At 47.0% G+C, this 23,466-nt stretch overlaps 1 long non-coding RNA gene across 3 annotated transcripts in view; it reads right to left on the minus strand.

Annotated features, from left to right (window-relative positions):
- LOC100848596 (uncharacterized) overlaps nucleotides 1-23,466 on the minus strand; it is a 155,990-nt gene that overhangs the window by 93,608 nt on the left and 38,916 nt on the right. For all 3 annotated transcript variants that reach the window (XR_003030040.2, XR_001502218.3, XR_003030039.2), the window contains exon 4: nucleotides 19,546-19,621. This is a non-coding gene — a long non-coding RNA (uncharacterized lncRNA). The remainder of the gene's footprint in view (nucleotides 1-19,545; nucleotides 19,622-23,466) is intronic.

The raw sequence follows: 23,466 nt of genomic DNA on the forward strand, positions 1-23,466 counted from the left end.
AAAGAGTTTTGGAGAACTGTGGCACGACAAAGTGAATGTATTGACCCCTGCTGAAAATGGTTAAGATGGTAATATTTAACACACTTAGAAATGGTTAAGATCCAAAAAAAAGAAAAAAAAAAAAAAGAAATGGTTAAGATCACAAATTTTAGGTTACAGTTTTTTACCATTTTTACATTAAAAAATAATAATAATAAACTTAGGGATTTCCCTGGGATCCAGTGGTTAAGAATCCACCCTCCTGTGCAGAAGACACAGGTTCAGAGCAACTAAGATCCTGCAAGGGTCAACTAAGACCCAGGGCAGGCAAATAAATAAATATAAAAAAAATTTTTTTAATCCATAATAATGGGTATAATTATATCACCTTGCTGCACACCTGTAACTAACATATCATTGTTAATTAACTCTGCTGGAATCTAGAATAAAAAATTTTTAAGTAAAAATCCCATAACAAACCCCATGAAAAGTTCCACCAGTAAAGCAACAGACACTCAGGCTACCCAAAAAGATACAGAACAGCCCATTTCCTGAAGCTTCTAGAAGAATACAGGAACCCTGCGTAAAACTAGCGGGTTGACTCTGGTTTATCAGCTCCTCCGGCCGGTTGGTTGATTGACTGGCGGAGGCATCGTGCCCCACCCAGAAGCTTAATATGAGACCGGAGTCAGGAGGGCACCATAAATAACACGTTAACCACCGACTCTTCACAGGGCCAGGCATCCAGCAAAGCACCGCGTGGATTTGTCCCTCCAAATGTGCTGTGAAACCAGATCCTGCCTGCCCTCCACCAAGAAGGTGCCCAGAAAATCTACGACCGGGCACATCGGCAGCAGGAGGAGCACCGGGCCCCAGGGTGGCGGGTCAGCCAAGGCCTCCAGACTCCGTCCCATGGGCCACCCGCAAATGCCCCGGTGGCCCTGCCAGCTGCTCCCAGAGAGAGAGAGGCCGCGGAGATGAAATAGCACGCCTGCGTGCGTGTGTGCTGCATAGCGGGAGGACGATCTTGGCAGGCCTGTGTGGGAAGCTTTCGGAACACCTGCCTCTAGGATTGCGGGGGTGGGGGGCAGACCCTCTGCCAGGGCCCCCCGCCTTCCCGGGGCCCTGAGTGATCCTCAGACGTGCCCTGGGCCACCGCCACCGCCTTCAGCGGCAATCAGAATAATGGGCCGCATCTGCCCTCACTGATGAGCGGGTGGGTAGAGGAGACAGGATTTCCACCCATCTGTGTTTCCAGCATCTCTGAGCCGCCAGGGGAAGGAAAGGGCACTCCAGCCAGCTCCGCCCCCTGCCAAGGGCACTGGGAAGTGTTGTCTCTTCGCTCAGAAATACCGTTCCCACCTCTGGCCCTCCTGGTTCTCAGGCAACCTTCGAGATTCAGCTAGTGCCTCCTCCTCCAGGAAGCCTCCCTAGCCCCATCTTTCCCACCTCTGACCCCTGGCAGATAGAAGCCCTTTCGACCAGATCTCTCATGCCCAGATCAGTACCTGGCACAGAGAAGGCTGGTTAAAGGAAGCTGCATAAGATGAGAAGGAAGTTGAGGTCTTCTCAGAGGTGAGGATCAAGAATGGGGGGATCTTAAAGCTGGAACAGATCTTAGAGGGACCAAGGGAAGTCATCATTTTCTTGGCTTCCCCAGTGGCTCAGATCATAAAGAATCTGCATGCAATGCAGGAGATGCAAGTTTGATCCCTCGGTCAAGAAAACCCCTGGAGAAGGGAATGGCAATCCACTCCAGTATTCTTACCTGGAGAATTCCATGGACAGAGGAGCCTGGCAGGCTACATTCGTGGGGTCACAAAGATTCAGACACGACTAAGCGACTAACACTACCTTTTCTAGAGAATCTGTTCAAAAGCCATCTCCTTAAAAGCACAGGCTCAAACACATAAACAAAACGTTCAAGGGCTATTCTCACAAAGTTAAAGAGTTACCACACGATGCAGCAATTTCATTCCTAGGTATGCATCCCCAAGAGAAATGAAGACAAATGTCCACACAAAAACTTGTGCAGGGGACTTCCCTGGAGGCCCAGTGGTTGGGACTTTGCCTTCCCATTCAAGGAGTGCTGGTCTGATCTCTGGTAAGGGAGCTGGGATTCCACATGCCTTGTGTCCAAAAGGCCAAGAGGTGGAACAGAAGTGGTATTGTAACAAATTCTACAAAGACTTTAGAAATGGCCCTCATCAAAAAAAAACCAAAAACCCGTGCATGAATATCTATAGCTGAATTATTCACAGTAGCCAAAAGGTGGAAACAATCCAAATGACCACCAAGTGATGAATGGATAAACAAAAGATATATCCATACAATAGAATATTATTCAGTCATAAAAGAAATAAAGTCCTGATATGTACTACATCATGGATGGAGCTTGAAAACGTGGTGGTCCGTGGAAGAAGCCAACCACAAAAACCCACATATTGTATGATTCTATCTCTCAGAAACAACCAGAGTCGGTAAATCCATGGAGACAGAAGGCAGATTGATGTTTGCCAGGGGCTGGGGGGAGGGGAGAAAGGGGCATGACTGCTTGAAAATATTTTCTGTGAAAATGTCTGGAACTGGATCAAGGTGATGGTTGCACAACACTGTGAATGGACTGAATGTCAACACATTGTTTGCTTGAAAATGGTTAATTTTAGGGACTTTCTCAGTGGTCCAGCAATTAAGAATCTGCCTTCCAGTGCAGGGAACACAGGTTTGATCTCTGGCCGGGGAAGATTCCACATGCCACAGGGTGACTAAGCCCACGCACCACAACTACTGAACCTGAGCTCTAAAGTCTGTGTCCCACAACTAGAGAGTCTGCGAGCTGCGATGAAAGCTCCCCACGGCGCAACTAAGACCCAACACACCCAAACACATAAATATTTTTTTTAATGGCTCATTTTATGTTATGTGAATCTTACCTGGATTAAAAAACAAATTCCAGGGACTTCATTCCTAGGTACCCCAACTCTTGCTAGACCCCCAGATGAAGAACCCAAAGTAACACTGTTCTTTCTCTTTCATAGCTGAGGATAAGCCCAGAGGGGAAACAGAATTTGCTTCTACTTTTAGATCTGGAGTCAGTGGCCCCTGACTCCCCATCCAGTGCTCTTTTTACATCTTTCCAGGGTGCTTCTTTGCCCTTGTGTGTGTGTGTTAGTCACTCAGTCATGTCCGACTCTTTGCAACCCCATGGACAGGCTTCCCTGTCCACAGGATTCACCAGGCAAGAATACTGAAGTGGGTTGCTATTCCCTTCTCCAGATCTTCCCGACCTAGGGATCGAACCTGGGTCTCCTGCATTGCAGGCAGATTCTTTTACCATCTGAGCCACCAGAGAAGTCCCGCTTCTCGGCCTTACACGGTCTCAGACAGCTGTGTCCCACCCCCCGCTCCCTGTATATGTTTCCTATCTCTGAACCTCAGTTTCTCCAATACAACTGGAGATTTGGGCAAGACATGATACCTGTAATCATATGATTTATGGTAGGTATCTGAATGAGCAGTAATTCATTTTTATGCATTCATTGTTATTTTAACATGTTCTGGAAAAAAAAAAATTATAAGGAGCAAATCAAGCCGTAAGTGATAGAGATGAAAGGATGTGTGTATAAATGTTTTCCTTTTTTTCAAGTTTTCACTAATGTTTTGTTTTCCTTAAAAAAAAAATGCTTGCATTTGCCACACAAAAGCCAGAGGGCTTGAATTCATCTGTATCCTTTCTTGGTGAGGAAACTCATGCTTGCTAGACTTAAAATAGATGTTTATTTTTTATTTTTTCAAGTGAGTCAGTTTAGAGGAAAATATTCAGAAAATAATCCTACAGGTGGTGTAATCATGGAACAAAAGGGGAAGAAAGAACGTGACTAATTGGAGTTCAAGACCGGCTGAATGGCAGCTGTGACATTTTGCGACCCCATGACAAGTTCTGGGCTTCCCCGGCTCCTGGCCTGACTATTTAGGGTTCCAGCTTGAAACACACCAGTCAGGATTGGCAAGGAGACAGGTGGGACCTTCAGAGGGCCTCTCTCTGGGGCAAACGTGTGAAGCTTTGTCTCCAAACGGCCCCAGACTCCACACGTTGGTTGACCAGCAGCCTTGGGACCATCCCTGACTGTCCCCATCTCCTCTGGTGACCACCCTGCTCACCTCCCAGGATATCTGCACCCTGAAACCATCCTCCAATGCCAAGCAGTGGGCCAGCTGCCTTGCTAGGAGGGGGCTTTTAAGAGAAGGGCATAGATGAATCCTTTCTGGGGGAAGTGTCTATGCTTAAAGCCTGACCCCAAAAATTCTTTCCTTGAAGCCCAGAGTCATACCTCTCTGCTGGTGGAATTTGAGGCCATGTGACAGGTGGTTGGGGGAGACATTTTTGAGCGGTGGGGGCCTTGCCAACCTCTCCCAAGCACACCCCTGAGGCAGCTGCCGGCTTGTCCCACATTTGGACAAGCACGTGGTCCCTTTCCTGGACAGATTCACCTCGGGGGTGGACAAGTCCAGCCTAGCTGAGTTGGCTGACCGCTCCCTGAGTCCTCAGAAAGTTACCTTGCCACACACCCTCTCTCAGCCACAAGTTCAACCAAGTACTTGATAGTAGCTGGAAGAACACAGACCTGGAGCCAGACAGATCCGGGGTGAAGTTCAAGCTCACTGGTGGGCCATGGGGTTGTGTGGCTCTGGGTGTGCCTCGGGACTCCTCACCTCCAACCTAGGGTGAATCATCCCAACCTGGCAAGGTGAGGCTTAGCACATAGTAGGTGCTTGATAAGCAGTAAGTATTAGTTTAAGGAAAGTGTGAATTCTTTTTTAGACAAAACTCATCAAAGTCTATGGCTTGGGAACTAAAAATAGACCTAGACCAACAAAATATAATCTGTGTGTGTGTGTGTGTGTGTGTGTGTGTGTGTGTGTGTGTGTTTAGGGTGCTGAGAGATGGGCGGGTTAGGGAGGGAATGCATGGACTGGAAAAGAAAAAAGACATCTCTCCAAATACTTGTTTTATACTTTGGGTTACTGAACCAGGCGACAGTATTACTTACTCCAAAAATTAAATTCAAAGCTATACATCACATGGCCTAATGCCCAGGTCACCTCTCCCCAGAGCATGTCCCCACCCCCACCCTTGACCACAAACAAGGGCATCTCTTTGTCCTTCCTCTGAATTCCATTTGCAAAAGAGCCCAAGTGAGAAGCAAAAAGGAGGGCAGCTCTCAAACAGGCTGTTAGATTTAGCCAAGCAACTGGTCTCCCCATCGCTAATTAAGTTAATCCGGTGGGTTTGTCTTTTCTTTTTCTTGCCTGATTTCCTCCCGTGGAATCAGCAGGGACATTAGAGAGGAATGTGCCTGGTAACCCAGCAAGCAGGCCTTACTCTTCAGCTGACAAAATGTATTAACGCCACAGAAGAGGAAAAACGTCCCCCAGCCCACCCTCAGTACACGCACACACAATGCAACTCATAAAACACCGATGTTGTTTTCAGCTGACCCTCCAGTGCATGGGCCAGGGTAAATAGATCTGCTTTCTGTGGCTTTAACACCCCTTCCCCTTCTCCACCGTTGCCACCTCCCCCACCCCATGTTTGAACCGCTCAGATCTGTCATAACATTGTGTCTGTTTATCCAAAATATTTCCACTCAAAACGCTTGTTTCTTCCACCCGACTGACATGTTGACACAGCTCCTGACAGCTGAGTGACTCTGATTGAAATAAAATGGAAAGCAAACACATTTGCATACAGTTTATAGACAGCCCGGGTCTGAGGAAGTTAGGGAGATTGAAATCAGGATTTCTTATCTTGCATCCTGCCCCCCCTCCCTCAGGGTCCCTCCCTCATCTTTTTCCGAGCTCTCTGCTTCTGGAAAGTGTTGGAGTGAAGCATGGCCCCATCACTGGCGTGGGCAAAACTTCCTTTATGGTTTCTGCCCAATCTTCTCCTTTCTTCGGCTGGGGCATTCAAAACTCTCCGTGATTTTCTTCTGAAACGTCGTCTCCCATGTTTTCCAATATCTGAGAGCCTGAGGGTATCTAAACAAATTAGCTCTGTGCATTTTGAGTGGAAACCATCCCTTTTTTGAAATCATTTCCATAAAATCAGAGAGTTGCACTAATATTCATCTTCCATGTATACTTTCTCAGATAGTCACGAATACTCCTCTTGGGAATTCCCTGGCGATCCAGTAGTTAAGATGCCACACTTTGATTACTGAGGGCACAGGTTCAATCCCTGGTCTGGGAACTAAGATCCCGCAAGTTGCGTGGTGCAGCCAAACCCCCGCCAAAACTGCTCTTAATCATTGAGATAGCCTGGGACACACTGAGCTTCAATACTTTCTTTTTGGCTGCTCCATGCAGCATGTTGGGATCTTAGTTCCCCAACCAAGTATTGAACCTGTGCCCCCTGTAGGGGGAGCACAGAGGCTTAACCACTTAACCACCAGGGAAGTCCAGAGCTTCACTCCTTATCTCCCCTACGTCCTTAGGAAATGCAACTCCACCTAACTCCCCGCTCCTTTCTGTTTTCATAAAGGAATTACAAACGAGCACTCAGAAAATTCAGGGACAGCTGCTGCCTCCATCACATGCCCATGGTGGGCACGTTAACTGAATAGATCACTTTTTATCACTCAATCTCACACAATCTCAGAATCCTACTCAATACAGCCCTCCGGGTACCCACCACAAGTTGATCCGAATTGGCCTGCAAGACACCACCTGTTTCCAACCTCTCATCTAATGTGGCTCTCAAAGCAGCGTCCCAAGAAGAACAGTAACCCAGTAACCCAAGTTGAATAGGGAACTTGTTAGACATACAGATTCTCAGGTCCTACCCCAGACCTACTGAGTCAGAAACTTGGGGGAGGTGTGGCCAGTGGAGCCAGTGTGCACTGGATCACAAGAGCCACAGTGGGGATATTTACACCACAGGAATTGGCTACGGATCTGGACTTCTTCCTGACCCCATGCCCATCCCAGAGAGCCTGCTATTAAACACTGACCAGTCCACCACTGGCTGGGGCCCAGAGGTTGTATTTAAAGATGTTCCCCAACTTTTTCTGAAGCAAGTAAATGTTTAAGAACCACAGTTCTAAGTAAAAATCAGAGACCTTCAACTGGAATTGCCTGAGGAGCTTTTTTATTCTTTTTTTAATATTTATTTGTATTTATTTGGCCAGGTCTTAGTTGCGGCTGGCAGGATCTCTGATCTTCCTTGCGGCATGCGGGATCTTCAGTTACAGCCTGGAAACTCTTAGTTGTGGCATGTGGGATCTCAGTTCCCAGACCAGGGATCGAACCCAGGCCCCCTGCATTGGGAGCGTGTGTCTTACTTAGCCCCTGAACCACCAGGGAAATCCCCTGGAGAGCTTTTTAAACATACTCATATTAGGGCATCATTTCAGACTAATGACATCAGAATCTTTGGGGCAGGACCTGAGCGTTGGTATATTTTTAAAGTGCTTTGTGGATTTCTAAATCCACAGTGAAGTCTGAGGTCCACCAGTCCACACTGTGCTTCTCAAACTTTAATATGTGCCCCCAAGTCCTGGGACTCTTGTTAAAAGCAGATTCTGATTCCCCAGGTGGCTATTGCTATTGGGCTAAGGACCACACTTTGAGTAGTCAGGCTTGAACCCCCTTGACCTTGCCCTTTCTCCAAATGGAGTCATCCTCTCCAATGCCCGTCTACCGACCCATCTTGATCCTCCTCCCTCCTCGGAAGAGACCAAGACAGCCAACCGGTCCTGACTCACCTGCCTACCACGTGGGTGCATCAAAATGGATATTTACATAGCCTGTAAAGAAAGTGGGTATCAAAGCACAGCATTTGCCTAGAGAAACCAAAAGGCTGTAAAAAGGCTGAACGACAGACTCAGGCAAATCTTTTTGCATACAGTTGATAGGCCTTCTCCAGGGCCCAAACTGCCCTCCAGGTGAGCAAAGCCACAGTTATAACTCACCCTGGAGGCTGGCGGAGGTCAGCAAAGGGTAGGGGGCACCCCCACAAAGACAGAGCCTAATCAGCTAACCCCTCTTCTTGTTTCCCTTCCGAGGCTCTCTGATCATAGGAGGGGTTGGGGTGCAGGGATTTTTTTTTTTTTCCGGGCTCTTGCCTCTTCTCAAGGGACCAGCAGAATGGGCAGTCAAGAACTGGTCTGACCATCACACCGCCAGCCAGAAACCTCTCTCTTCGGAAAGGTGGGTGAAGGCAGCCTCAGACCCTGTCAGCAACACCAGATGAGAAGGCAGAGAAGGGAAGTCTACAGAAGCATTCCAAAATGATTTTGGGACCTCCTTGGTGGTCCAGCGGTTAAGAATCCACCTTCCGATGCAGGGGACACGGGTCTGATCCCTTGTGGGGAACTAGGTTCCATATACTGTGGGGCAGCTAAGCCTAAACACAACTAGAGAAGCCTGAGTGCCACAGCAAAGACCCAGCAGGGCCAAAAATTATGAATAAAACAATTTCATCATAGTATTAGGAAGGCAGCCTGTGGGCACACCTGACTTTTTCCCGTGCTGTTCCCTGCACTCAAGATGCCACCCCAATTCTTCTCCTGCACCAAAATCACCATCCTCCTCATCACTGTCCTCCCCACCACCCTCTTCCTCATCACCATCCTCATCAGCACCATACCAAATGTACACCAAGCACTTGAAATGGGCCACAGGCTGGGGTAAGGATTTTTCACAGATGAGCTTAACAACAATGCCACTTGGAATTACAGTTGGCCCTTATGTGTATGTGTATTCTTTTTTTATTATTATTATTAATTTCTACAGGAAATCACCTCTGAATATTCACTGGAAAGACTGATGCTGAGGCCAAGGCTCCAATATTTTGGCCACCTGATGCAAAGAACTGACTCATTGGAAAAGACCCTGATGCTGGAAAAGACTGAGAACAGGAGGAGAAGGGACGACAGAGGATGAGATGGTTGGATGGCATCACTGACTTGACGGGCCTGAGTTTGAGCAAGCTCTGGGAGAAAGTGAAGGACAGGGAAGACTGGAGGGCTGCTGTCCATGGGGTCGCAAAGAGTCAGATATGACTTAGCAACTCAACAACAACATGGTTGCTTTACACTGCTGTGTTAGCTTCACCGCACATCAAAGCTAATTAGCTACGTGTATGCATATATACACCCTCTCTGGGGGTTTCCTTCCTATTTAGGTCACACGGAGCGCTGAGTAGAGTTCCCTGTGCTATGCAATGCATGCATGCTCAGTTGCTCAGTCATGTCCAACTCTCTGTGACCCCAAGGACTGTAGCCTGCCAGGTTCCTCTGTCCATGGAATTTTCCAGGGAAGAATACTGGAGTGGGTTGCCATTTCCTACTCCAGGGGATCTTCCCAACCCAGGGATCAAACCTACGTCCCTGCAATTCCTGCACTGGCAGCTGGATTCTTTACCACTGTACCACCCGGGAAGACCACGCCATAACATTAGTTTCTCGTTAGTTATCTATTTTATACACAGAAGCAATAATGTATATTGTTGACCCTCTTCAACAGGTCAGGAAGCAGAGATGTGGAAAGGAAAGTAGCTTATCCAAAGCTACATCACAAGGGGCAGAGGCAGGATTTGAACCCAGGTCAGTTGGATTCAAGAGCCAGTGTTCTCATTACAGCCCTGGAGGGTTCGGTGCATGCATCTCTGTTTTGAGTTCTTCCATGGTTGCTGCTGCTGCTGCTAAGTCGCTTCAGTCGTGTCCGACTCTGTGTGACCCCATAGATGGCAGCCCACCAGGCTCCCCAGTCCCTGAGATTCTCCAGGCAAGAACACTGGAGTGGGATGCCATTTCCTTTTTCAGTGCATGAAAGTGAAAAGTGAAAGTGAAGTCACTCAGCTTGTCCGACTCTTAGCAACCCCATGGACTGCAGCACACCAGGCCTCCGTCCATGGGATTTTCCAGGCAAGAGTACTGGAGTGGGGTGCCATTGCCTTCTTCCATTGTTACGAACTCCCAAACGCCTGGGCCCTCCCATCTGTTCCCATGGTATGGCACCTCTGTCCCAGCACTGCTGCACTATCCTACCTCAGGGCCTTTTCACCTGCTGTTCTTTTCACCTAGAATGGAATGCTCTTCCCCACTGAATCTCAGGGATTCACCTCATTCAAATCTGTATTCATTTCCCATGGCCGCTGTAACGAATTACTACAAACTTAGTGGCTTAAAGGGTTTCCGTGGTGACTCAGATGGGAAAGAATGTACCTACCAATGGAGGAGACTCAGGTTCGATCCCTGGGTCAGGAAGATCCCCTGTAGAAGGGACTGGCAACCTACTCCAGTATTCTTGCCTGGGAAATCCCGTGGACAGAGGAGCCTGGCAGGATACAGTCTATGGGGTCTCAAAGAGTCAGAAACACCTTAGCAACTAAACAGCAGCAGCAGCAGTGGCTTAAAACCACACGAACATATTACCTTCCTGTTATAGAGCTCAGAAATCTACAGTGAGGTGGCCAGGCTGCGTTTCTTCTAGAGGCTACTAGAGAGGATTTGCTTCTTGGCCTTTTCTGGCCTATAGAGACCACCCATACTCCTTGGCTCATGACTCTGCATCACTTGGACTTGCTTCCGTTGTCACGTCTCCTCTGATTCTCATCCTCCTGTTCTTTTCTTATGAGGATCTTACAATTATATTGGGCCATCTTGGATAATCTAGGATGATCCTCCATCCTACCTTATCTTAATCACTTTTGCAAAGTCCCTTTTATCCCATAAGATGACACAGTCAAAGGTTCTAGGGCTTAGGATGTGGACATATTTAAAGATGCATCGTTCTACAAGAAGTTTCCTACTTGTGATGCAAACTAGCATCTTCCTTCTCTCACCCATATCCTCCTCTCCCTGTATCCCCCCAGCACACGTGCCACAATCAGATAACATCCTGTAGCTCTTTGTTGGCTGTCAATCTCCCTCCCAAGAAGAGAATTCAGAAGGCCGGGACCAGGGATTTCCTTGGTTGTCCAGTGGCTAAGGCTCTGCTGCCGGTGCAGGGGGCCTGGGTTTGATCCCTGGTTGGGGAACTAGATCCCACGTGCTGCAACTAAGACCTGGTGCAGCCAGATAAATAAATGTGTGTGTGTGTGTGTGTGTGTGTGTATTTGTAGTAGTGTGAGTCAGTCGTGCCTGACTCTGTGACTCCATGGACTGTAGACCACCAGGCTCCTCTGTCTCTGGGATTCTTCAGGCAAGCATACTGGAGTGGGTTGCCATTCCCTGCTCCAGGGGGTCTTCCTGACCCAGGAAATGAACCCAGGCCTCCTGCATTGAGATTCTTTACCATCTGAGCTACAGAGAAGCTCTAATATATATATAAAGAAGGCAGGGACCTTATTTGTTCACTCCTCAGTACTCAGAACTATGCAGGCATACAGTAGGTGATAATAAAGGCTTGCCAACTAATAATAGCTGATGTCACCAAGGACAGTCCAGCCCATTTCCCTCACTGGACTGGGGAGACCAAGGCCAGGAGACCAGGGCAGAGGTCCTGACTGATGGCTCCGTCTTGATGGGGATCAACGCTCAGATGTTAAATGGAAAAACTGCCCTTTCAGCCCCATCCTCCTGCCTCCTCCCACCCCTCCTGCCCCTGGGGCAATAGAAGCAACCCGGGCCTCTGTGTGCACCTCAGATGCACACACGAAAATCCACACGGCTGAGGCGTGTCCCAACACCCCAGGGGCTCCTGAGAGAAGAAACTATAAACAGGCAGAGGAAAATGGGGTGTTGATGACATCACTCTCTCCCAATCGAGCCCGTCCGACAATACTCCACTATCCAAGCCCCAGTCCTTTCCCAGCCTCGTCAAACAGCCCAGTGATTTAGCAAGAGAGCAGTTCTCATCAACTTCATCCACATACCTCCTAAATATCCATCACGTGAGGGGAAATGAAACCCTTCCAAGAATGCTGACATGATTTTTTCTGCTCTCCAATTCCTATCTACCTAATTCCACCATTCCCCAACCCAGAGTTGCTGCTTGAAAATGCTGTGGGAGAAAGTGATGGTAAGAAGGAAGAAATGAAATCTGACTATTTTGTTTCTCTGCTCAAAACTCTTCGGTAGGTCGCATTTTCGTGGCTTTGTCTCTTGCTAGCTGTGTGTTCTCAGAAAAGTTGCTCAACCTCTCTGTGCTGCCTGGTGTGCTAAGTGGTTTCACTGTGTGCAGTGGTGCACGTGTGCTAAGTCATTCCAGTCTCGTCTGACTCTGCGACCTCATAGACAGTAACCCACCAGGCTCCTCTCTCCATGGGATTCTTCAGGCAAGAATCCTGGAGTGGGTTGCCATTCCTTACTCCAGGGGATCAACCTGACCCAGAGATCAAACCCACATCTCCTGCAGCTCCTGCTCTGCAGGTGGATTCTTTACCGCTGAGCCACAGGGGAAGCCCAGATAACCTAGCAATTCCACTCTGAGGTAAATACCCAAGCCTAGTGAAAGTAAATGTCCACACATTTACCTGACTGTTCATACAGCGTTATTCACAACAGCCAAAAGGTGGGCCAACCCAAATGTCCATCAGCGGATGAATGGATAAACCAAATGCAGTATATATCCAAACAACAGGATAGTATTCATCCATAAAAAGGAATGAAACGCTGGTCCATGCTGCAACACGGATGAAGCTTGAAAACATGATGATGAGTGAAAGAAGCCAAGCACAAAATGTCACATATTATACAATCCCATTTATATGAACTATTCAAAACAGGCAAATCAGGGACTTCCCTGGCAGCCCAGGGGATAGGACTCTGCACTTCCACTGCAGGGGGTGGCATGAGTTCCATCCCTGGTCGGGGAACTAAGATCCCACTAGCTATACAAAGAAAAAAAAAAAAAGTTGTGAATGTACTAAATGCCACTAAATTCTACACTTACAAATCATTTAAACGGTAAATTTGTGCTATGTACATTTCACCACAATTTCTGAAAGTGAAAAACAGAACCCGTATTACCACGGTCCTCTGAAGGTCTGAAACCAAATGCATTCATGCCAGCCCCATGCCAACAGATTGCCCAGTGGGCAGAGAGGAGCAAAAGAGGCAAACAAGGTTCCCTCCTCCAGTTGGCCGAAAAGATCCATGTCTCCCAGAGCACTCTGGGTTCAGCCAAGCCCCAGACACGTTTTGCCTGCAGCACTTCATTCCGGCTGTAATGAAATTACGTGTGTGTGCTTACAGGGAAAGGGAGCGGGTATGGTTTTAATTTATTTACTCTCAGTGTCTCAGAACGCAGTAGGGTAGTTGCTGTTTGATGTTGGAGGCATTCTGCAAGGCCTCTGCATAAGCCTTGGTTCTCTTCGGTAACAAGAAACCAAGGTTAGCTCAGACTAAATTGTCTTGAAAGTCTGAGTGGAACAGGGGTTCCAAACATCGAGCTTGCCAAGGAAACACATTCCCTCATTCAAAGTAGGCATGAAATAAGGATCTGGTTCCTGGGACCCAGGGGTTTCCCACAGAATTCAGAAACTCAGACGTTTCCCAAAATCTCACGAGCATTGTGGTTCAGAGTCATTTAGGAAGAGAGAATAGAGGAAAAAAAAAAAAAACCTTTATCAAGAACCTACTGTGATGGCAGGTATTTGACAGATGTTCTTTCTATCAAACTCCATTTTCATGATGAGAAAACTAGGCCCCAAGAAGTAAATCGAATGGATTAAGATGTCAAGGGGAGCCTGAACTTGGATAGGACTGCTCCAGTGTCTGGTTATTTCAGTTTAACCACCTGTTACAGTTACCATGGCTGTGTAACAAATCACTCAACCTGTGATGTCAAACAACCACCATTTGACTATGTTCACAGACTCTATGGGGCTTCCCTTAAGGCTCAGCTGGTAAAGAATCTGCCTGCAATGCGGAGACCTGGTTAGATCCCTGGGTTGAGAAGATCCCCTGGAGAAGGGAAAGGCTACCCACTCCAGTATTCTGGCCTGGAGAATTCCATGGACTGTGTAGTCCATAGAGTCGCAAAGAGTCAGACACAACTGAGTGAATTTCACTTTCACTTCACTTTCTTTCACGACTCTATGAGTCAGAAATGTAGAAAAGGTAAAGAGGGTATTATGAGTTGAATCGTGACCCCTCCCTCCCCCCCAAAAATAAGATATGTTGAGTCCTTAACCCCCAGTATCTCAGAATGTGACCTGATTTGGAAATACTGTCTTTACAGAGGTGATCAGGGTGACGTAAGGTCCTTAAAAGTGAAAATGTTAGTCACTCAGTCTTGTCTAATTTCTTCTGACCCCATAGACTGTAGCCTACCAGGCTCCTCTGTCCATGGAATTCTCCAGGCAAGAATATTGAAGCGGGTAGCCTTCCCTTCTCCAGGGGATCTTCCTGACCCAGGGATCAGACCTGGGTCTCCTGCATTGCAGGCAGATTCTTTACCATCTGAGCCACCAGGGAAGCCCAAGGTCCTTAGGGACACCTAATCTAATATGACTGGTGTCCTTATGGAAATTTGGTACACTTTTGGTGGGATTATAAATTGGGGTAGCTGCTGTGGAAAACAGTATGGAGGGTCCTCAAAAGTTAAAAACAGAACTACCATATGACCCAGAAATTTCACTTCTGTGTATCTACACAAAGACAACAAAAACACTAAGTTGAAAATATATACGCACACCCATGTGTATAGCAGCATTGTTTGCAATAGCCAAGATATGGAAGCAACTTAAGTGTCCACTGATGGATGAATGGATAAAGAAGATGTGGTGGATATATATATACTATATAAATACGGACAAAGAAATATTACTCAGCAAAAAAAAAAAAAAAACATTTAAATCTTACCATTTGCAACAACATTGATAAGTCTAGAGGGTATTACAGCAAGTGAAACACATCAGATGGAGAAAGAAAAACACTGTATGATGTCACTTACATGTAGAACCTAAAAAGCAAAACAAATAATAAAGAAAACAAAAACAGAAGGACTTCCCTGGGGGTCCAGTCATTACGAATCCGCCTTTCAATGCAGGGGACGCAGGTTCTAGCTCACAGGTAAGGGAATGAATAAGATCCCACGTGCCGCAGAGCAACTAAGTCCAAGCACTGCAAATTCTGAGCCCGAGCGCCACAACTAGAGAGCCCTCTGGCCCCACCGGAGATCCTGCAGGCCACAGCTAAGACCCGAGGCAGCCCAAAATAATAATAACAATAAATTTAAATCAAAAAGACTCAGATGCAAAGAACAAACGGTGGGGGGTGGGGGTCACCAGAGGAGAGAGGTTGGAGTAGGATGGATGCAACAGAGAAGAGGATGAAGAAGTACAAACCTCCAGCTTTAAAACGAGTCATGGGATATAATATACAGCATAAGTCAATGATATTTCAGTAACTTTGTATGGGTGCAGATCACTAGACTCATCACGGTGATAAATCCATAATGTATGCAAAAGTCAAATCACATTGCAGTCCACCCGAAACTAACATTATAGTATACATCAAATTATATCTCAACTTTTAAGGAAACGAAATTTGGAAACAGACATGCACAGAGGAAAGACGATGTGAGGAGATGCAGCAAGAAGGCCATGCAAAGACAGACGCTAGGAATGATGCTGCCATGAGTCATAGAATGCTGAAGATGCCAACAAAGGCCCCAAGGCTGAAGAGGTGATAAAGGATTCTTCCCCTCCGGTTCTGAGGGCGCATGGCCCTGCTCACACCTTGATCTTGGATTTCTGGCTTCCAGAACGATGACGTTCTGCTGTGTTAAGCTCCCCAGTTCGTGGTACCTTGCAACTGTAGCCCTAGGAATCTAACACACTAATTAGAGACATCCTTAGTGGTCCAGGTTAAGACTCCACCCATTCCGGGCAGGAGGCACAGGTTCGATACCTGGCTGGGGAAGTTCCATACGCCTTCAGGCCGAAAAGAAAAAAATAAAGTTAAAGAAAAAAATAGGACTTCCCCAGTGGTCCAGTGGTGAAGAACCCACCTGCCAATGAAGGGGACTCAGGTTCCATTCCTGGTCCGGGAAGATCCCACATGTCTAGGGGCCATTAAGCCAGTGCACCACAAGCACTGAGCTAGAGCTCTAGAGCCCACAGCAAGAGAAGCCACTGCAGTGAGAACCCCGTGCACTGCTACTAGCCCCTGCTGAACCATAGCTAGAAAAAAGCCAGCACGAAGCAATGAAGACCCAGCACAGCCACAAATAGATAAAAAATAACACAAAATAACACACCAACTAGAGCAGTGTGTGTGTGCTCGGTTGTGCTCAACTCTTCGCGACCCCATGGACTGTAGCCTGCCAAGCTACTCTGTCCGTGGGGTTTTCCAAGCAAGAATACTGGAGTGGGTTTCCCTTTTCTTCGCCAAGGTATATCTTCCAGACCCAGGGATGGAACCTGAGTCCCCGGCAGCTCCTGCAGGGGCAGGCAGAATCAACAGAGGTCAACACAAAGCTGAGTGTCGGGTACCAGTTCATCATGTCCCCTGGCATCCAGGCCCGTCTCCTGTGAGCTGCTTTGCATATGGGATTTCTGCACCTGATTGCATTTGAAAAGAGCTTTCCCTGCTTATAAGAGCACTTTGATTTTTACGACAGGGGGGATGGAAACGGAGGTCCAGAGAGAAGTAGGACCTGCATGAGGTCACCTGGTGACTCAGCAGCAGTCCTAAGACAGGAAGGCAAGTGTTCGGGCTGCCGATCCTTTGTTTTTCTCTTCTGTCACCACTCACTGTGGTGAAGGCCCAGGAGGCTGGGGGACAGGGCTGCATTCAGGGTGTCATTTCGCGTGGCTCCACTTCAAAAGTTTCTTGCCCCTAGTTGGGCCCTCTTTTCATCACTGACTCTGTGACTACAAAGATGGTGCCCTTATTGCATCAAGCACCGAGGCTCCAAGGCCAACCGGGCATGAGGGCTGGGCCGCTCCCCCCTCCCCAACCCTGACCTTACGGGACGCCCTCTGCAGAGGTAAACGGCGGGTGGGAGCTGGCAAAGCAGGCCCAGGGCACAGGGTTAGGCCCTGATAACCCGAGATCAAAGCAGCCTGTCAGCAGTGTCAGCTGAGAGGCCGCCAAGACAAGCTACGCGGGCAGCTTTATCTCCCCGCTGGCCCGAGAGCCGGGGCCGGGAGAGGACCATGGTTCCCGGAAACTATTTCTGGAAGGCCAGGAGGGAGCCAATGGGGCCCTCGCTCGTGGCACGCTGGCTCCAGGTCTGTCTCCTGCAATCTCACGCACTGCGCCTGGTTTCCGCTGTCCCACGTTTGAGTTCCTTCCTGCTCTTTCATCCACGATTTTCCGTCTTCATAGATCGGTGTGTGCACACACAATAAAGGTGGTTTTTCTCTGCCGGGCAATTCCTGCTCTCCACTCTTCTCTTTCACACAGAGAAGATGGTCATTGCCCTCAGCTCCCTGCCAACACACACACACAAATCTGCCTGTCTCACTGCAGGCCACAGACAACCAGCTTTCTTCCACCTTCTTTTGTATTAATACCATGTGCATTCTTGCATGCACACGTATACACACATACGCATACACACACACTCACACCTGCCCGGGTTCCAATCTCCAAACCTGCTTCAACCGGAATCATCCATAGACAGCTGCCAATGAAAACAATTAAAAAAAAAAAACTTGCCTTCCTCTCAGTGATTATGAACTCTGGGACCATTTCCACCAGCTGATGCCTAGACTTTTTTTTTTCCCCCTTCAAGGTGTTGACCCTTTCGTTTGCAGCTGGAAGAAACCCAGCCACTGTTCTTGCTCCAGCTGTGGCCTCTGTCAGCTGGGTAGCCCACAGCTGGCCGGTTTCAAATGCATCCATGGGAGCCCAGTGATCTCAACACTTTCAGAAAGGAAGATGGGGGGAGGGAAGCCACGTTCCCAATATGTTATCTGAGAGATTCCAGAAACTTCTGCACCCCCAAAACTTGGAACTTCCCTCTCTGTCCTTAAACTAGCACCTGATCTCTTGACCAGGTGTCTAGCCTAGCCACAGGAAGAGAGAGGGACGGGGACATGGTGGATATACTTACCACTTTCTGCCATCAGCACCTGTAGACTTCAGAACTTCAGCAGACTAGCTGGGCTGAGAATTCCCTGGAGCTCCCTGGTGATTAGGACTACATGCTTTCACTGCAGGGGACACCAGTTCAATCCCTGTTCAGGGAACTAAGACCCTGCAAGCCTTAAGTTTCAACCACGAATAAGTAAATAAATATTTTAAAAGATTTAAAAAAAAAAGTAAAAACTTATTACTCAAGAATAACCAGATGGAAGAGAAGCACAGGGCAAGGCACGTGGGAAGGGGCATACCCTTAACCTGAGGGTGCCATTCTCCTCAAATATCCATGGGTTCACCAGCCTGGAAGGTCTTGGAACCTCCTCATTTTGGGGTTTTGATGGAGGCTTCATTACACAACCATGACTTTTTTCAAGATTCTTTCTGTTTGTTTTTTGATGTGGACCATTTTAAAAGTCTTTATTGAATGTGTTACAATATTGCTTCCGTTTTATGTTTTGGTTTTTTGGCCACCAGGCATGTGTGATCTTAACTCCCCGGCTAAGGGTCGAACCCACATCCCCTGCATTGGAAGACAAAGTCTTAACCACTGGACCACCAGGGAAATCCCTGCGAGCATGACTGATTAAATCATCGACCACTGGAGACTGGTATTGCTCTCCAGCCCCTCCCCACTTCTCCAGAGGTTGAGGGGTGGGACTGCAAGTTCCAACCCTCTAATCCCCTGACTGGATCTCCAGGCAATCAGCCCCCATCCTTAGGTGCCTCCAAGTCACTTCATTCACATAACAAAAGACATTTATCGGCTCTCAGCACTTTGGAAATTCCAAGGGTTTTAGGAGCTCTGGGCCAGCAAAAGGAACTTGAAGACCAGATATGTATTTCTTATCATGAATCACAATATCACAATCACCACCGCCCCACCTTGCCTCACCGAGCCCTCATCTCACTGGTGGTATGTAACTCTCCTCTCCAAGATCTTAGAAGGCCAGGAATGTAACAACTTCTGTGACTCAAAAGTCCACCTGTGGATTCTAGTCTTGGGCAAAGCTGGATCTAAACACTCAAGCCTTTGCCTCCTCAACTCTCATCCTCATGTTTCATTCAGTTGACTTTCTTCCAAGCAGGCTCTCGGCTCTCTGTAGCCAAGAAGACCCTCAGAAGTTCCAAGCTAACATCTTACTAAAATAGCAACCCCAGCCAAGAAGATGCTCCGGTTTTTTTCCCTATCCTCATTAAGAGTCCCAGGAATGCATCTCATTGTCCTTCCTGGTCCAGGTCGGTCACACAGCCATCCACAAGCCATGGACTCTGGCCAAGAGTCAGAACGCTCCGATTGGTCCGGCCTTGGTCATGCACCATTCCTGGACCTTGGGGATGAGGGTCAGCCTCACCTGAATTATCTGGACACAGAGCAGAGGAGACACAATTTCCAAAGGAAAAAAAAAAAATCAAAGTGATTTACAGAAAAGGAAAAGCAAGAAAAACTGTCAATGGCCATTCTGTATGTCCTGTTGGTTCACAGCGGCTGTACACAGCTCATTGCAGAGATCTGGGTCACACATACCTGCATCTGAAGGCTGCCTCCATCACTTTCCAGAACTTGGGTAAATGGTAATCTTGCTAAGCATCAATCTCCTCGTCTGTAAAGTGGACAAAAAACAAGTATCAGCTCACAAATTTATAAAGTTTAGAAAGGATGCAAAAATCATAGGCCATCTGCCACAAAGATGATAATAATAATAGTAAATATTGTTACTTTGAAAAAAAAAAAAAAACAATGCCCATAATTATCCTAGTTCCTGGCTTCTATACAGGAGTCTCTTGTTTTTCTCCGTCTTCTTTCTTCCTGTTATGTGACGCTTTGCCTCTTTCTTTCTTGCAAAGATTAAATACACACACACATACAAATAGGAGTCCAATCCAAATAACCCACTCATATCAACTAGAGGAGGAAGAGAAAATCTGTGGAATTCATTTATATTGAACTGTGAGCAACCAGAGACTTGTGTAGTGGAAAATATGCATAAGGCTTAAAGGAGGAAAAGGATATTAAAATAGTAATTTTCCCAATCACATCAAGACAGTTCTTTCAGCCCTAATAACAGGATGCATAAAAACACATCTGTCAAAAACGGTCCTACATCTCCAAGCAGAAACCAAATGAATTGAGTTTCTGCTCAGGGACAAGGTAGGCTGATTGTCGTCAGCTTTGTTCCTTTTTTTCTTTTTGCCTTTTTTCTCTCCAAGGCATTTTGTTTTTGCTTCCGTCTTTGTGAAACTGGCTCCTGTTTTCTCCCCTGTTCTTCTTCCTTCCACATGATTTGAATAGGCCCTGAGTCTGCATTGACCAGGAAGTCCACTGGACAGCTTCCAGAGGCTCCACACAGGTCACAGAAGGCAGTATAAAATCTAATGATCAAGTCCTAAGGGTCCCACCTGGTGGCTGACTTCCCCCAAAGACCCCATATCTACTGCTTTTTCTAGTGGCTGATGTGGCAGGCCATGATGGGTTAAATAGAGAAAGGCTGTGATCTGGTCTCCCAAGTGGTCTAAGCTTGAACTGACATTAGCCGGTGGTCGACAAAGGGCTAAAGACATCTACGGCCAATGGGTGAGAAGGCCATGATTGCAGATAAATCTGGGCACTTCTTTGGGTCCTAAGAACCTAATTTAGTTGCGAGTTGGTCCCTAGAATTTCCTCTGACATCAGTGGAGCTCTACTAATGGAAGATCAGCAGCATCGGGGGATTATTGGCTGAATATCTCTTTTTTGTTGTTTTGTTTTTATTTACTTATTTATTTTTATTTTCACTGTGCCATGCAGCCTGTGGGATCTTAGTTCCCTGACCAGGGGTTGAACCCATGTCCCCAGCAGTGGAAGGCAGAGTACTAGCCACTGAACCACCAGGGAAGTCCCTCTGGCTGGATTTCTTGATGGCACTCCACCATGCTGGAACCCAGGTCATCTCACCCATGTACCTTAAAGTATGGCTCTCCTTCCTGCCTTCCAGGGCAACATCAGGGCACCAGCCTCAGAGAGACAAGGGAAGGCAAATTCCAGAGATGGAATTAACACACGGAAGTCTCACATCCTTGAAAGGATGGGGCATTTAAGAGTGGAAAATCTGAAACTGAGTCAGAGGGACTAGGATCAATTAGAGGCAAGGAAGAGATAGCTGGGGAACTCTTGAAAATATTTTCCAAGCCAGTGGCAAGAGAATGAGCTTGGAGAGGGAGACATGGCCAGATCTGAAAGGACTTGAGCATCACCCCAGGCACACAGGTGATCCATGGCAGGGCTGAGAGCAAGACAGTAGTGATCACAATCACATTTCAGATCAGTTGGGCTGCAGAAAAAGTGGATGTACGGAGGGAAGAGTGGAAACAGCTGACAGAAGGCTCCTGTGGAAATCTAGAGAAGAAAGGAAGGCAACCAGATCCAAGACTTTAGGTTAGGGTTAGGGAGACAAATCAACAGCTCCAAGCACAAGTCGAGAAATAGGATTAGAGGGACCTACTTCCTGGTCCAGTGGTTAAAAATCTGTGCTTTTACCACAGGGGGCCTGGGTTCAACCCCTGGTCAGGGAACTAAGACCTCATATGCTATGCAATGCAGCAGCGGGAAAAAACCCAAAAAGGCAAGAAATAGGGTTAGAAAGGAAGACATTTTTAGGCACAAGAGGCAATGGGTAAACACCTAAAAGCTTTCACCCTAAGGAGAGTCAGTCTAAACCAGTCACCCTAACTTTAGTCTATCACAAGTTAGAAATCTTCATTTTTTTTCTTTCAAATTGCCCTCATGGACCTCTGAGTCACAAGCCTCCATGCTTGTGCAGAATGCATGATCTAGCAGGCTCTGAAATTGGCTGCCCCGACGTGGTGTTGGTGGTGGTTTGGTCACTCAGTCATGTCTAACTCTTGTGACCCCATGGACTGTAGCCCACCAGGTTCCACAGTCCATGAGATTTCCAAGGAATGAACACTGGAATGGGTTGCCATTTCCTTCTCCAGCCCAGGTGTGGTTCTATTATTTAGAGTCTTCATTAGAAGCTGGTAGAGAATGGATGCACTTAATAGTCCTCTTTGATGATCTAGTTAGTAGGTGAGAAGAATTAAAGGGATGAGGTTTTGAAGGCTCCAGAACATTTAGCAAGCCAATGTCTTAATCCAAATTCAAAAAATTGTGATTTCAATGCAGCTCTTAGCAACAGAGCTGGGAAAGCAAAGCTGTGTTGGAGAGACATTGTTTTATGTAGAGAAGAGAAAAAATACTTCAGGCACTCAACGCTTGGAGCTAGGTACTTTCTTGGTGGTCCAGTGACTGAGAATCCACCTTCCAAAGCAGTGGACCCCTGCTCAGAGAACTAAGATCCCACACACCACAGGGCAACTAAATTAATATTGAAGAACCACTGGATGGTCCCCAGCCCTCTAGCAAAAGGCATACATACCCACCAGCCTGTCCTCAAATACCAGCTAATCAGCAATAAAAGTTGCTGTGATTGTTCATCCCAGTGGATCTTATCCAAACAGATTGTCCTAAGGCTGAGCAGGGCAGAACTACAGGAGTAACCAGGGTGGGTAAACTCACCATCTTAGTCAATTAAGCTCTCACTACTCAATCCAGATCACAAACGGAAACATTCCACATGGACACTGACCATCATTCATGAGTAAGATAAGTGACTCTTCCAGTTCAAATAGGGCAACTCCCAGGCAAAGTCAGAAGAGTTGGCCATCCTACTGCTGAGCAATGATGTTCTTTTCTATGGCGATTTCAGAAAACATATGGACCAATATGCAGTCCATTCTATTGGGAAGGAAAGAGAATCCATTTGCTCGGTTGCATGTATTTCAGTCATCTTTTCCAATGGAAAGGAAATTGGTCCCGCCATAGTGGTGCGTGCAGGCTCTGAAATCAGATTGCTATGGGCTTAAATCCTTGCTTTCCTCTATAAAATGGGAACATTCCTAAGTCATGCCTCTGATGCAAGAAAATGTATGGAAAGTGCTGAACACAGTGTCTGGCTTGTAGTAAACATTCAAAGCCATGAGCTGTTTTTTATTATTAGAACTTTCCATCTAACCCCACCCCACCCCCAATCCCCTTGATGGAAAGCTACTTAGAGCTTTTAATCTCTCTCTTGGCATTTCCCATTTGACCTAGGCTTTGAGGAGCTTCTGTAATTCATCCCCTTTCCCGGGGCCTTAACTGCTAGAGTCCAGTTCCCAGGTTCCTTTTTGCAAATTTGTAACCTAGAAGATTTAGGAAACCTTTGACTAAAGTGACTAACATGATTGAATATGAAAGGGAAGCATAACAATCGTGTCTTTCCTTGGGAAGGAATGAGTTATCTCTAGGAGGAAGGGAGTTTTCTAAGCCCCCAAGATGTTTGTTAACAGAGATAAAGTGTCTAAAAAGCTTAACACAGTGGTCCAAACAATGCCATCATCAAATTATTATCTTTCACCTGAACAATTGGTG

Source organism: Bos taurus, chromosome 17 (assembly GCF_002263795.3).
Source record: "Bos taurus isolate L1 Dominette 01449 registration number 42190680 breed Hereford chromosome 17, ARS-UCD2.0, whole genome shotgun sequence".
NCBI lineage: Eukaryota > Metazoa > Chordata > Mammalia > Artiodactyla > Bovidae > Bos > Bos taurus.